The sequence below is a fragment of the Ranitomeya imitator genome, chromosome 2 (genome assembly GCF_032444005.1).
Source record: "Ranitomeya imitator isolate aRanImi1 chromosome 2, aRanImi1.pri, whole genome shotgun sequence".
Classification (NCBI taxonomy): domain Eukaryota; kingdom Metazoa; phylum Chordata; class Amphibia; order Anura; family Dendrobatidae; genus Ranitomeya; species Ranitomeya imitator.
This window is the reverse complement of record NC_091283.1, coordinates 57,111,067-57,125,679: the sequence shown is the minus strand read 5'-3', so window position 1 is coordinate 57,125,679 and position 14,613 is coordinate 57,111,067. Positions and strand designations below refer to the sequence as shown.

The 14,613-nt window shown below is 43.8% G+C and overlaps 1 pseudogene; it reads right to left on the bottom strand.

The window, feature by feature from the left end:
* Positions 1-4,210: 4,210 nt before the first annotated feature.
* LOC138666246 (syncollin pseudogene) lies at positions 4,211-4,609 on the bottom strand (annotated as a pseudogene).
* Between the last annotated feature and the right edge of the window lie 10,004 nt (positions 4,610-14,613).

The window sequence follows — 14,613 nt, the reverse complement described above, 5'->3', positions numbered from 1 at the left end:
ACACACACGGCTCCGCTACATCCACGCTGTAAACCCCTTCTGACCCCACACATAAACTTCACCTCATCCAGCACCAAGACAACCAGCACAGCAGAGTCCTGCATACATGGAGGCACCTGATCATGTGACCCCTGACTCCTCCCCTCCTGTGACTTCAACACAGGTCCTGTGTGCACAGTACAGCTTTCTATGAACAGCCCAAACAGATGCAGGAGAGGAGCAACTTCTGCTTCAGGACCTGTGATGATGTCACGATCACGTGACCAGTCACCTGAGGCGGGGAGGGCTGGAAGGAAGGATTCAGGATGCAAATTCAGTTACTACAGCAGCAGAATCTGCCGCGCCCTCTCTTCATTGAAGGCAGTGCCGTTTGAGGCAAAGCACTCAACTTGCCACATGGTAGCAGCGCTCATTCTTTTGTGCATTATTTAGTATTTGAGGCATTTACCATGCAAAAAAATGGTGGAAAAACATGCAATGAAAACATTAGGCTATGTTCACATGTTGTGTTTTTGCTGTGTTTTCATGCAAATTAAAAGTTGATTTTTTACAGTACCAGCAAAAGCTATGAGATCTCAGAAATCTAATGCACAAGCTAAGTTTTTTCAATCACTGATTGAAAAATTGCTGCTTTTTTAAAGGGAACCTGTCACCTGAATTTGGCGGGACTGGTTTTGGGTCATATGGGCGGAGTTTTTGGGTGTTTGATTCACCCTTTCCTTACCCGCTGGCTGCATGCTGGCTGCAATATTGGATTGAAGTTCATTCTCTGTCCTCCATAGTACACGCCTGCACAAGGCAAGATTGCTTTGCACAGGCGTGTACTATGGAGGACAGAGAATGAACTTCAATTAAATATTGCAGCCAGCATGCAGCCAGCGGGTAAGGAAAGGGTGAATCAAACACCCGAAAACTCCGCCCATATGACCCAAAACCAGTCCCGCCAAATTCAGGTGACAGAGTCCCTTTAAAAATCTGCACCATGTCACTTCTTTTAGCATTGTTTCACTTGTAGAAAGCAATGAGCATGTGCAAAAGCACGGTAAAAACATTGCTATCAGTTTTTGAAGCATTTTTGGTGAAAAAAATGCAAACACAGCAGGATGTGAAACCCATTTCTATTTTTGTGATTTTCCCAAGTTTAAACCATAATTTCTCGGTGTCCTCACATGAGCCTAAACGTTAGAAATAGTACAGTTAGTCAAATTAGTGATATGTTAAAGTAAACAATGTCCTACCTACTTTGAAAGTAAAGAATGTCTGACCAATGCAATGCCCTACCAATGTGTGAAAGTAAAGAATGTCCTACCAATGTATGAAAGTAAAGAATGTCCTACCAAAGTATTAAAAGTAAACAATGTCCTACCAAGGTGTGAAAGTAAAGAATGTCCTACCAAGGTGTGAAAGTAAAGAATGTCCTACCAATGTGTGAAAGTAAACAATGTCCTACCAATGTGTGAAAGTAAACAATGTCCTACCAAAGTGTGAAAGTAAACAATGTCCTACCAAGGTGTGAAAGTAAAGAATGTCCTACCAAGGTGTAAAAGTAAACAATGTCCCACCAAGGTGTGAAAGTAAAGAATGTCCTACCAAGGTGTGAAATGAACAATTACTGATCAATGTAATGCCCTACCAATGTGCTAGGCAAACAAATGCCCTACCAGTTCTACTTTTTTCATGAATTCATGACCTTTTTTGTTCAGTGTAGTCACTACTTTTACAGACACAAAAAAACATTTTCCACTAAATAATTTGATTAAACTCCTCTTTAGTCCAAAAGTGTTTTATGGTGTCACATACATCTTGTATTGGTGGCCTAACACTTTGTATTGTTCGTGCTTGTATGGCGGAAGCAAAGCTGAACAGTGTAATCCTGAAAAACGCAGCAAATAAAAAAGCAAAAACACGCAGCAAGATAAGAGTTTTATCTGCAGCTTTTTTTTACTGCTGAAAGATCAGATTTTGGCTGCAGAAAAAAACATGTGAACAACATACCTTTAGGTTGTCAGATTGGGGTACTAATAATATATTCATTATGATCTAGGGGAGAAGCAGATGTGCTCCTGCCTATCGTCAAATAATCTGAATACGCCCCAATAATTTCAAACCAATGCCTCCATAATAGTAGTCACAATGCCTTTATAAGTCAGCTAAAAAACAGTCTAGGGGGACTTTCAGGAATTTGACTGTAGATGACGGTCCACGCAAGCAGAAGCAGTGTCCCCTGACACAGCCAACCAATACCTTGCTCTGCACTGATGAGAGGCAAGAACCCCGAAACAGCTGTCTACAGAGAAGACTGCAACCATGTGTTGTATTATTATGTGTCGTCAGAGTGCCAGGGTGCTTATGGGCATGTAGGAGTGTGCAGGAACCTGTATATTAGTGTTCCCCAGCTCCAGTAACACTGATAGAAATTGTACGAGAAAAACAGACATCTGACTGAGCCCTAGGGCACCATGCGATGTACACGCGGTCCTGGAGACCAGATAGGAGTTTTTCCTTATTTATCAGACGCAAGTCTGAAATTGCAAGAATAGATGCAGATGACAATGGAGGATCACCCTACCCTAAGTGACCCGCGCCGTCACTACAGAAGTGTCAGTATGATGACATACCGACTCAGGAAACTACTGGAGAAAATGACTGCTGCTACCCAACATTGGCGGCTCAGTGGCCTGTGGTCCGCACTAGACCCCGTCTTCCTATCCGAGGTTTTCTTAATGACCAGTGTCCTATTATCGCATTTTCTGCACCATAAAATGAGCTCTTATGCTAATTCAAGTTACTAACATCTATTTAACTTTTTTTTTTGCTGTTCACAGCAGCTTCTTCCCATCACGACCATATATATGATGAAAATAATGGACAATAAAATTAACTAAAGAAGAGGCAGGAAAAAAAAAGCTCCTGGCACAAGCACCATGCAGTTTAAAAGCACCAGGAGATTAAGGCAAGAGGAAAGTACTAAAAGAACGGCATTTGTTATTTAGATTGTGAGCCCCAACGGGGACAGTGATGATAATGTGTGCAACCTGTAAAGCGCTGCGGAATATGTTAGCGCTATATAAGAATAAAGATTATTATTAAGATTATTATTATGTGAGCGTTGGTGAAAACACACAACGTTTTGCAGTTTACTTGCAATTATGGCTCATTTTATACTAAGCCGCCATAATGAAGAGATTTCTGGAGTTATACTGCCATCTAGTGGTAATGGGAAGTTTGGCTGTATAATATTCCTGATAGAAGTTGGATTGTGAAATATTCTAAATTATCGGATTAGTACTGTCGAGCGTTCCTGTGTATCGGAGAATTGGGAGATAATTGTAGGCCGCCAGCTATCGAATGTGTATAAGGGGACTAAATCATTATTAGCTGTGTGGTTTTAATGTAACTTACATTATAGGAGATAGGCAAAGTTCTTAGGCCAGGCTTTACAGCTCTGACTTTGCAGTGAAATTGCCACATTTTGAGTTTTTATCTATTAGATAGATAGATAGAGATAATAAATATAAATGCCATATATATGTGCATATAGCATATATGGCTTTTTGCCAAGAAGAGTGGGCAGCTTTACCATCTGAGAAAATAAAGAACCTCATCCACAACTACCACAAAAGACTTCAAGCTGTCACTGATGTCAGAGGAGGCAATACACGGTCTTAAGAAATGAGGAATGTAAACTTTTCATCAGGGTTATTTGGATGTTTTGGGTTGTCATTATGATTTAAAAAGAGAAACACACTATTTGACAATAAATGGCTTCACCCAACCACTAACCATGAGTGGAAAAAAGTTTTGGTGTTATCATTCATATTCTCTGAAAAAAGGCCAAGAAAGCAAAAATTCTGCCGGGGTATGTAAACTTTTGAGCACAACTGTATATAAATTGTATATAAATTGCAGCTTGAGCAGCAAAAATCACAACCTTAATAGGGCTACAATACAAAACACCACCGATATACAAAACTGGCCCTTTTTCAGGGATTTAAAAAAAAAAAAAATTTTTGTCTAATGTTATACTGCTCCTTGAAAACTATTCATTCTTTGATAATTAAATATAACAATATCATGATACCAAATATGACACGACTCCCCCCTCCCCATTCTTGATAGTCAATCCAAAACACAACTACAAGTCGTGGTTGACGGATATTTATTCTGCCACCATCATCAGTCTGGCATTGCCCAAAAGTCACCTGGTACATTATGTGCATGTGCAGTAATAAGAAGAGATGGCATCATTCCAGTCCCCGAAAAGTCCATTAGCGTAGTCCTTCAGCTGGTAGACCACCCCAGAGTTAAAGGTGCGGTTGTTGCCCGACTTGCCGGTTGCACTCCACACTTTCAGGGTGCAGCGGTTTGCAACCACCAAGGATGAAATCTTGTTTCCCCATCCGATCGGCATGTATGGGAAGTCGTCACCATCCTTGGCATCTAGGAAGTCGCCTCCACAGGACTGGTCGAAGTAAACATTGCTGTGTTCAAACATACGGGTGCAGAGCTTCTCCCCCTGCGCATTTACTAGGTTAGCTGGTGAGGGGCACTCGGCCAGAAGCCCCACGAAGAAGAAAGGCACCAGGAGCGCAGAGCAGAGCAGCTTCATGGCAGTGACAGTCACCAATCTGACTGGCATCAATCACATTTATAAGTTTCACTGCTGTTTGAGGAGCCGACCAAGGTTGTGGTTAATATGGATGAAATGCTGACTCAGAGGTCATGCTAGAAGTAAATATTTGGAATTGAAAACATATGGCGTCTACAATGGGAGGGGATTCAGGTGCGTCCATTCCCACGTTGTGTTTACCCTAAGACTTCATATGCTGCCTCTTGTGTTTGGGGATCTCAGAACCAAGTCCTTGTCACACACATCACAGTGACACGTCTTGTGCAGAGAGATCACAGACGACCCATTGGATTCTGCATCTTCCAATTCTACAGGAAAAAATAAATCGATCAATTTTTATTACAATGTTCATTCTATTCTTTTAATTTCTTACAATGTATTTTAACCCCTTTACCCCCAAGGGTGGTTTGCACATTAATGACCGGGCCAATTTTTACAATTCTGACCACTGTCCCTTTATGAGGTTATAACTCTGGAACGCTTCAATGGATCCTGGTGATTCTGACATTGTTTTCTCATGACATATTGTACTTCATGACAATGGTAAAAATTATTTGATAGTACCTGCGTTTATTTGTGAAAAAAACGGAAATTTGGCGAAAATTATGAAAATTTCGCAATTTTCCAACTTTGAATTTTTATGCAATTAAATCACAGAGATATGTCACACAAAATACTTAATAAGTAACATTTCCCACATGTCTACTTTACATCAGCACAATTTTGGAACCAAAATTTTTTTTTGTTAGGGAGTTATAAGGGTTAAAAGTTGACCAGCAATTTCTCATTTCTACAACACCATTTTATTTTAGGGACCACATCTCATTTGAAGTCATTTTGAGGGGTCTATATGATAGAAAATACCCAAGTGTGACACCATTCTAAAAACTACACCCCTCAAGGTGCTCAAAACCATATTCAAGAAGTTTATTAACCCTTCTGGTGCTTCACAGGAATTTTTTGAATGTTTAAATAAAAATGAACATTTAACTTTTTTTCACAAAAAATTTAATTCAGCTCCAATTTGTTTTATTTTACCAAGGGTAACAGGAGAAAATGGACCCCAAACATTGTTGTACAATTTGTCCTGATTATGCCAATACCCCACATGTGGGGGTAAACCACTGTTTGGGCGCATGGCAGAGCTCGGAAGCGAAGGAGTGCCATTTGACTTTTCAATGCAAAATTGACTGGAATTGAGATGGGACGCCATGTTTCGTTTGGAGAGCCCCTGATGTGGCTAAACATTGAAACCCCCCACAAGTGACACCATTTTGGAAAGTAGACCCCCTAAGGAGCTTATCTAGAGGTGTGGTGAGCACTTTGACCCAACAAGTGCTTCACAGAAGTTTATAATGTAGAACCGTAAAAATAAAAAATCATATTTTTTCACAAAAATTATCTTTTCGCCCCCAATTTTTTATTTTCCCAAGGGTAAGAGAAGAAATTGGACCCCAAAAGTTGTTGTACAATTTGTCCTGAGTACGCTGATAGCCCATATGTGGGGGTAAACCACTGTTTGGGCGGATGGGAGAGCTCGGAAGGGAAGGAGCGCCGTTTGACTTTTCAATGCAAAATTGACAGGAATTGAGATGGGACGTCATGTTGCGTTTGAAGAGCCACTGATGTGCCTAAACATTGAAACCCCCCACAAGTGACACCATTTTGGAAAGTAGACCCCCTAAGGAACTTATCTAGAGGTGTGGTGAGCACTTTGACCCACCAAGTGCTTCACAGAAGTTTATAATGTAGAACCGTAAAAATAAAAAATCATATTTTTTCACAAAAATTATCTTTTTGCCCCCAATTTTTTATTTTCCCAAGGGTAAGAGAAGAAATTGGACCCCAAAAGTTGTTGTACAATTTGTCCTGAGTACGCTGATAGCCCATATGTGGGGGTAAACCACTGTTTGGGCGGATGGGAGAGCTCAGAAGGGAAGGAGCGCCGTTTGACTTTTCAATGCAAAATTGACAGGAATTGAGATGGGACGTCATGTTGCGTTTGAAGAGCCACTGATGTGCCTAATCATTGAAACCCCCCACAAGTGACACCATTTTGGAAAGTAGACCCCCTAAGGAACTTATCTAGAGGTGTGGTGAGCACTTTGACCCACCAAGTGCTTCACAGAAGTTTATAATGCAGAGCCGTAAAAATAAAACAAAATTTTTTTCCCACAAAAATTATTTTTTTAGCCCCCAGTTTTGTATTTTCCTGAGGGTAACAGGAGAAATTGGACCCCAAAATTTGTTGCCCAATTTGTCCTGAGTGCGATGATACACCATATGTGGGGGGAACCACTGTTTGGGCACATGGGAGGGCTCAGAAGGGAAGGAGTGCCATTTGAATGCAGACTTAGATGGAATGGTCTGCAGGTGTCACATTGCGTTTGCAGAGCCCCTAATGTACCTAAACAGTAGAAACCCCCCACAAGTGACACCATTTTGGAAAGTAGACCCCCTAAGGAACTTATCTAGATGTGTGCTGAGCGCTTTGACCCACCAAGGGCTTCACAGAAGTTTATAATGGAGAGCCGTAAAAATAAAACAAAAATTTTTTCCCACAAAAATTATTTTTTAGCCCCCAGTTTTGTATTTTCCCGAGGGTAACAGGAGAAATTCGACCCCACAATTTGTTGTCCAATTTGTCCTGAGTGCGCTGATACCCCATATGTGGGGGGGAACCACTGTTTGGGCGCATGGGAGGGCTCGGAAGGGAAGGAGCTCCATTTGGAATGAGGACTTAGATGGAATGGTCTGCAGGTGTCACATTGCATTTGCAGAGCCCCTAATGTACCTAAACAGTAGAAACCTCCCACAAGTGACACCACTTTGGAAAGTAGACCCCCTAAGGAACTCATCTAGATGTGTTGTGATAGCTTTGAACCCCCAAGTGTTTCACTACAGTTTGTAACGCAGAGCCGTGAAAATTAAAAAAAAAAATCTTTCCCCCCAAAATTATTTTTTAGCCCCCAGTTTTGTATTTTCCCGAGGGTAAGAGGAGAAATTCGACCCCAAAAGTTGTTGTCCAATTTGTCCTGAGTACGCTGATACCCCGTATGTTGGGGGAAACCACCGTTTGAGCGCATGGCAGAGCTCGGAAGGGAAGGAGCGCCATTTGGAATGCAGACTTAGATGGAATGGTCTGCAGACGTCACATTGCGTTTGCAGAACCCCTAATGTACCTAAACAGTAGAAACCCCCCACAAGTGACCCCATATTGGAAACTAGACCCCCCAGGGAACTAATCTAGATGTGTTGTGAGAACTTTGAACCCCCAAGTGTTTCACTACAGTTTATAACGCAGAGCCGTGAAAATAAAAAATCTTTTTTTTTCCCACAAAAAATATGTTTTAGCCCCGAGTTTTGTATTTTCCCAAGGGTAGCAGGAGAAATTGGACCCCAAAAGTTGTTGTCCTATTTGTCCTGAGTACGCTGATACCCCATATGTTGGGGTAAACCCCTGTTTCGGCACACGGGAGAGCTCGGAAGGGAAGAAGCACTGTTTTACTTTTTCAACGCAGAATTGGCTGGAATTGAGATCGGACTCCATGTCGCTTTGGAGAGCCCCTGATGTGCCTAAACAGTGGAAACCCCCCAATTATAACTGAAACCCTAATCCAAACACACCCCTAACCCTAATCCCAACAGTAACCCTAACCACACCTCTAACCCTGACACACCCCTAACCCTAATCCCAACCCTATTCCCAACCGTAAATGTAATCTAAACCCTAACTGTAACTTTAGCCCCAACCCAAACTGTAGCCCTAGCCCTAACCCTAGCCCTAACCCTAACCCTAGCCCTAACCCTAATCCTAGCCCTAACCCTAGCCCTAACCCTATCCCTAGGCCTAGCCCTAGCCCTAACCCTAGCCCTAACCCTAGCCCTAACCCTAGCCCTAACCCTAACCCTAGCCCTAACCCTAGCCCTAACCCTAGCCCTAACCCTAACCCTAGCCCTAACCCTAGCCCTAACCCTAGCCCTAACCCTAGCCCTAACTCTAACCCTAGCCCTAATGGGAAAATGGAAATAAATACATTTTTTTAATTTTTCCCTAACTAAGGGGGTGATGAAGGGGGGTTTGATTTACTTTTATAGCGGGTTTTTTAGCGGATTTTTATGATTGGCAGCCGTCACACACTGAAAGACGCTTTTTATTGCAAAAAAATATTTTTTGCGTTACCACATTTTGAGAGCTATAATTTTTCTATATTTTGGTCCACAGAGTCATGTGAGGTCTTGTTTTTTGCGGGACGAGTTGATGTTTTTATTGGTAACATTTTCGGGCACGTGACATTTTTTGATCGCTTTTCATTCCGATTTTTGTGAGGCAGAATGACCAAAAACCAGCTATTCATGAATTTCTTTTGGGGGAGGCGTTTATACCGTTCCGCGTTTGGTAAAATTGATGAAGCAGTTTTATTCTTCGGGTCAGTACGATTACAGCGACACCTCATTTATATCATTTTTTTATGTTTTGGCGCTTTTATACGATAAAAACTATTTTATAGAAAAAATAATTATTTTTGCATCGCTTTATTCTCAGGACTATAACTTTTTTATTTTTTTGCTGATGATGCTGTATGGCGGCTAGTTTTTTGCGGGACAATATGACGCTTTCAGCGGTACCATGGTTAGTTATATCTGTCTTTTTGATCGCGTGTTATTCCACTTTTTGTTCGGCGGTATGATAATAAAGCGTTGTTTTTTGCCTCGTTTATTTTTTTTTTTTCTTACGGTGTTTACTGAAGGGGTTAACTAGTGGGCCAGTTTTATAGGTCGGGCCGTTACGGACGCGGCGATACTAAATATGTGTACTTTTATTGTTTTTGTTTTTTTATTTAGATAAAGAAATGTATTTATGGGAATAATATTTTTTTTTTTTTTTCATTATTTTGGAATATTTTTTTTTATTTTTTTTTACACATTTGAAATTTTTTTTTTTTACTTTTTTACTTTGTCCCAGGGGGGGACATCACAGATCAGTGATCTGACAGTTTGCACAGCACTCTGTCAGATCACTGATCTGACATGCAGCGCTGCAGCCTTCACAGTGCCTGCTCTGAGCAGGCTCTGTGAAGCCACCTCCCTCCCTGCAGGACCCGGATCCGCGGCCATCTTGGATCCGGGGCTGGAGGGAGCAGGGAGGGAGGTGAGACCCTCGCAGCAACGCGATCACATCGCGTTGCTGCGGGGGGCTCAGGGAAGCCCGCAGGGAGCCCCCTCCCTGCGCGGTGCTTCCCTGTACCGCCGGCACATCGCGATCATCTTTGATCGCGGTGTGCCGGGGGTTAATGTGCCGGGGGCGGTCCGTGACCGCTCCTGGCACATAGTGCCGGATGTCAGCTGCGATAAACAGCTGACACCCGGCCGCGATCGGCGGCGCTCCCCCCGTGAGCGCTGCCGATCGCATATGACGTACTATTGCGTCCTTGGGAAGTAAAGCCCACCCCACATGGACGCAATAGTACGTCTAATGGCAGAAAGGGGTTAAAGAAATAACGTCACGTGAGAGCGCCTCACCAAGAAATGAAGGTAACTACAGGTCATTGACCTAGTTTCCATTCATTCACTGGGGTTTTACAGTCAGGAACACAGCTGCATTATAGCAGAGCTCCTGGCTGTAAAAAAAATTAACCCCTTCAGATGGATTTACAACGTGGGACGTTACAGATCCTCGGAAGCTATGTATATTGTTGGTTTATTATTTTTTCTTTGTCACAGAGTGAGGGTCTTCAGCCAGTGGATTGAGCGTACAATAAAATATTACAACAAACGGTGTGTTTATTTCATTAAAAGACTTTTTAATAATGTGTGTGTTTTTTTAACTCTTTCATAGAATTGGATTAATAATGGATGTGTCAGAATTGACACCTCTCCATTATTAATCTGGCTTAATGTCACCTTACAATAGCAAGGTGGCATTAACCCTTCATTACCCCATATCCCACCCCTACACGGGAATGGGAAGAGAGTGGCCAAGTGCCAGAATAGGCGCATCTTCCAGATGTGACTTTTCTGGGGTGGCTGGGGGCAGATGTTTTTAGCCAGGGGGGGCCAAAAACCGTGGACCCTCTCCAGGCTATTAATATCTGCCCTCAGTCACTGGCTTACTACTCTGGCGGAGAAAATTGCGCGGGAGCCCACGCCAATTTTTTCCGCCATTTAACCCTTTAATTTAATAGCTAGAACGGCCAAATTTTGCACATACACACTACTAACATTAGTAGTGTGGAATATGCAAAAAAAAGGGGGATATGACATGGTTTACTGTATGTAAACCATGTTTCAAATCATGTCGGGTTTAGGAAGGAGATAGCAAAAGCCGGCAATTGAATTACCGGCTTTTAAGCTATCTCGCGCTGGATGAAATATTAATATATATATATATATATATATATATATATATATATATATACATATATATATATATATATATGTCTCACTAACACATATATATATATATAGACAGTATATATGTTTTTATTATTTGTTGAGCACATGGATCCCTTGTATATCCGTATGTCGGTTTTGCAAGCCTGCGAGAAAATCTCGCAGTACGGATGCCATACGGATTACATACGGAGGATGCCATGCGCAAAATACGCTGACACACCCTTCCTACGGAGGAGATACGGACCACTATTTTGGGGACTTTTCAGCGTATTACGGCCGTAAATTACGGACTGTATTCTTATACGCTGAGTGTGACGCCGGCCTAAGGTCTTAGCTGGTGGGTGTGACTCACTCTAGAAGGTGGTCAGAAAAACCTCTAGATTGCAGGGTTACCTGCAGGATTCACCCAATTGGGAAATCTCAGCTGGAGGGTCTGTCCTACTCAGAATAGTGGAGTAGCATCTAGGTTGGAGGTTTCTCTGCGAGCTTTGTCCAGCTGTACGGCCTCAGTTGGAAGGTCTGGCTCACTCAAGTAGGTGGTGAACACACCAAGAACCGGAAAGAAATTGTTGGATCGGTCACTCACGACCATAAAGCAGGACAATCACACCCTTACAAACTCAACCCCAGCTGAGACCAGGCTATGGCCCATTTAGGAGTGGAGTACATGAACGACAACAAAGCTGCAGGCCGCGCCAGAATTGTAAATTACCATGGACTAAACCTATGAATATCTGCACTTACCTAAGGTTCACCAGGGCAGTCTGGTGAACACAATCTCTCCTTGGTTCAGATCAGATAGATGCAATAGAGCTGCCAGGACACCGCTAGTGTTGATCACTTGGCAGACCAACCATCTACTTGTTTCTAGAAGGCATTTTCACATAGCTGCAAGTGGAAAATGGTGGGGCAGCGGCATGAGGTGGAGCCGCAAGCTAATACTGGATGGCGGCCTGAAGAGGCTGAACCGAAGCAGGGCTGGTTATAACCTCTGTAGAGACCGGGCCTCAGGAGAGGGGGAAAAAGACTAACTGCATCACAGGAGGCACAGACAGAGACCTTGGCGATAAACTGGTCCAAGGCCACTTGGACAGCCTCCACAATTAGATGTGCAAATGCTGTCCAACTGATGGGTATGACACTGGGCAGCTGTCACAGTACAAAGGGTGCTAGAGGCTCTGGACAATAGTTCCACAATTGTACCCAGGGTTTAGGATACAGAAGAGCTAAAAGTCAGGGTCCATGCAGGTGGAATCCTCATACCCGGGCAGGGGGTCCCTGAACAGCAATTGGCAGAGAAGTGGGGAGGTACCAGTAGCTAAATATGCTATGGCTTGGTCAGAGGAAAATCTGACCTTGCACGAGATGCAAGCATACTAGGTAGCCAGGGAAGGCAGGATAGTCTAGAATGTGTGGCCTTCTCTGGACTCCGACCTTATGAGAGACAGAGAAGGCAATGGAAATTCTAGGAAAGCTAAATGATGATGAAAGTAAGGGGTAGTCGCTGGGACACTGCAAGTGTTAGGTCCTCCAACAATAAACAGCCCACCTGATCCAAGAGTCCTCTGAGAACATGGTGTGGCCTTGACAGGATGGTACGAAGAGTGCCTAGCCCGGCCGATGCAGGTGCATAGATTCGTTCTGGGACTAGCAGAGAAGCGATGCTAGGAGAACCTTCCTGGGGAATACCCAGGGAAAATGGCGCTGCCCATATCATAGCAGGTGGAGGGGTGGGGCCTGCAGCGGAAGGGGCTAAATCAGTCACTCTGATTGGCAAGCAGGCATAGCCCACCAACCATGCTGATTGGTCCTGGGTGTGAGAACACTGAACAAACGGACTGGTTGGGAGAGAGACGTAAAAATATAGTGTGAATAGCATATGGTCACATGAAATTCTGATATCGCCCATACTTCACATAGCTTGAGCACACACCACCACCACACAGGACCTCTACCAACACCAGAAACAGTCGCACGTACCCTGGACGGCAAGGAAAGTTGCCCCCACAGCACCTACCACTAGTGATGAGCGAGTGTACTCGTTGCTCAGGTTTTCCCGAGCATGCTCGTCTTCGAGTATTTATGACTGTTCAGAGATTTCGTTTTCATCACGGCTTTTGAATGATTTACAGCCATTAGCCAGCTTGATTACATGTGGGGATTCCCTAGCAACCAGACAGCCCCCACATGCACTCAGCCTGGCTAGAGCTGTAAATCATTCAGCTGCTGCGATGAAAACTAAATCTCTGAACACTAACAAATACTCGGAGACCACCCGAGCAAGGAGTATACTCGCTCATCACTACCTACCACACCCCCAACAAACATCTTCCTCCACCCCTGCCCCAGGGGCCGACACCAAAAAAAAATCAAAAAGGAGGAGGAGGGGAGCAGAGGATGTGGACACATAAAAAAAAGCCACAACTCCCATCCCGCGGGCCAAAAAGGGAGGGAACAAGGTACCTGGCCAAGGACTCTGACGTTGGGAGGCCACAAAAGTAGATACCATCACGACGAAAAACAACCACAGGGAGGTCAGCACCACACAGGGCCGCAAGTAGGGACCACCTCAACTGTTCTGAAGAAGTTTGATCATGTGGCTAGGAGTTGGGAAGTTTAGACGCCATCTTCCACTCCATGCAAATGTACAGCACTATAGAGGGCGGGAATCAAAAAAGGTAAAAGAACAACCCTAATGCCCGATCGCAGACTGCGTCAAGGTACGCGATCCTGTCATTCCGATGAGAGGATGCAGGGTGAACAGTACAGGCTGTATTCTTCGTTGCTACATGGCTTGAAACAGAGTGTACATTTACACTGTTACCCTTCCAAACGTTGCTCTGAATCTAAAACACAAGCGTGTTATCCGAGCATGCTTGGGTGCTTGAAAAATATGTTTGAGTCCCGTGCCTGCATGTCTCGCAGCTTTTCACCAACAGTCATAACACATGCAAGGATTGCCTAACAGGCAATCCTTGCATGTGTTGCGGATGTAGAACAGCCGCGAGAAATGCAGGTGGGGGGATTCTAATATATTTTTTGAAGTTACTCGGATAACAACTTATCCGATGTGAGGCAGTGAGGGGGATCATATGCGAGGGTTGATATGTGTCCCCCAGGATGCAAACGGAGTCTTATTAAACCTGCTGGAGTGCCTTGTGTTCACAGCAGGACGCCTGTGAATCACAAGGCAAAATAAGTGTGGAGTGGGTCCAAGTAGCTGACCCAGTCAGATTTGTAGGAAAACCGGTTAAGTGCTTTTATTTTTGGAGTGAACTACAGGATGGTAGTGGGGCGGTTCACTCTCTCCAGCCGGATCTAACAAGTGACCCATGGCCACAGATCCCACTTGAAACCCAGAAGCAAAGGGTTGGGGGTGTCAGTTTGGAGTTTGCAAGCTGCAGAGCAGGTGTCTTTTTGCAACCTAGGACTGTGTGAAACTAACACAGAGCCAGGGAATTCCAGGCGGCTGATGAACCCAAAAGACACGGCGGTGCCATTGTCCACGGCAACAGGTTTTGAGTTCTGGACTGGGCGATCCGGAGGACATCACTCCCATGTGTGAGTTTTGCAAATAAAGACATTGT